The sequence below is a fragment of the Suricata suricatta genome, chromosome 8, assembly GCF_006229205.1.
Source record: "Suricata suricatta isolate VVHF042 chromosome 8, meerkat_22Aug2017_6uvM2_HiC, whole genome shotgun sequence".
NCBI classification, from domain to species: domain Eukaryota; kingdom Metazoa; phylum Chordata; class Mammalia; order Carnivora; family Herpestidae; genus Suricata; species Suricata suricatta.
Genome location: NC_043707.1, coordinates 111,185,334 through 111,187,135, shown reverse-complemented (window position 1 = coordinate 111,187,135; position 1,802 = coordinate 111,185,334). Strand labels below are relative to the sequence as shown.

Here is a 1,802-nt window from a genome sequence, read left to right as displayed (position 1 = left end):
GAGTTAAAAAAGGCTATGTATGAGGTGAATAATAAAATGGAGGCAGCCACCTCAAGGATGGAGGAGGCAGAGAGAAGAATAGGTGAATTAGAAGATATAGTTATAGCAAAAGAGGAAGCTGAAAAAAGAGAGAAATTGATCCAGGAGCAGGAAAGGAGAATTCGAGACCTGAGTGATACATCAAATGGAACAACATCCGTATCATAAGAATTTCGGAAAAGACAGAAAGAAAGGTCCTGAAGGGATACTAGACCAAATTATACCTGAGAACTTCCCAAATCTGGGAAAAGAAATAGACATTCAAACTCAAGAGGCACAAAGAACCCCCTTAAGAGGTAATTTGAATCGACGTTTGGCACGACATATTATAGTGAAAATGGCAAAAGATAAAGATAAAACGAGAATTCTGAAAGCAGCTAGGAAGAAAAGGGCCCTCACGTACAAATGGAAACCTATCAGAGTGGTTACAGACCTATCTAATGAAACTTGGCAGGCCAGGAAGGAATGGCAGGAAATCTTCAATGTGATGAACAGAAAAAACATGCAGACAAGAATCCTTTATCTGCGAGCCTATCATTCAAAATAGAAGGAGAGATAAAGGTGTTCCCAAATAAACAAAAATTGAGAGAATTCATGACCACTAAACCGGCCCTACAAGAAATCCTAAGAAGGACTCTATGAGGGAAATGTTGCAAAGAATACAAGGTGCCAGAGACACCACTATAAACATGAATTCTACGGAGAACACAATGACTCTAAACCCACATTTTTCAATAACACTGAATGTAAATGGACTGAATGCTCCAACCAAACGACACAGGGTAGCAGAATGGATAAAAAAACAAAACCCATTTATTTGCTGTCTACAAGACACTCATTTTCGACCTGAAGATACCTTCAGGTTGAAAGTAAAGGGATGGAGAAATATCTATAATGTGACTGGAAGCCAAAAGAAAGCCAGAGTAGCCATACTTATATCAGACAAACTGGACTTTAAAGGCAGTAACAAGAGATGAAGAAGGACATTATATAATAATTACAGGGTCTCTACATCAGGAAAAGGTAACAATTATAAATATCTATGCGCCAAATTCGGGAGCACCCAAACATATAAAACAATTAATCACAGACAGAAACAATCTTGTTGATAAGAATGTGCTAATTGCAGGGGACTTTAATACTCCACTGACAGCAATGGATAGATCAATCAGACAGAAAATCACTAAAGAAGCAATGGACCTGAATGGCACATTGGAACAGATGAAATTGATAGATATATTTAGAACTCTGCATCCTGAAGTTAGAAAATACACCTTCTTCTCGAATGCATATGGCACATTCTCCAAGATAGATCACATTCGGGGGCATAAAGCAGCCCTCCATAAGTATAAACGAATAGAGATCATACCATGCACACTGTCAGATCACAGTGCTATGAAACTTAAAATTAACCACAGGAAAAAGTCTGGAAAACCTCCAAAAACGTGGAAGTTAAAAACCACCCTACTAAAGAATGATTGGGCAATCAGGCAATTAGAGAAGAAATTTAAAAATATATGGAAACAAATGAAAATGAAAATACAACAATCCAAAAGCTCTGGGACACAGCAAAGGCAGTCCTAAGAGGAAAGTATATTGCAATCCAGGCCAATTTCAACAAACTAGAAAAAGCGCAAATTCAAAATCTAACAGAGTACCTACTGAAACTAGAAGGAAAGCAGCAAGAGCACCAACCCAGCAGAAGAAAAGAAATAATAAAGATCAGGGCAGAAATAAACAATATAGAATAAAAAAAAAAAAAA

General features: G+C 37.3%; 1 long non-coding RNA gene across 1 annotated transcript in view; it reads left to right on the top strand.

Moving 5' to 3' along the window:
- The window catches only part of LOC115300153, a 10,992-nt gene that overhangs the window by 2,461 nt on the left and 6,729 nt on the right, over nt 1-1,802 (top strand). The window lies entirely within an intron of this gene.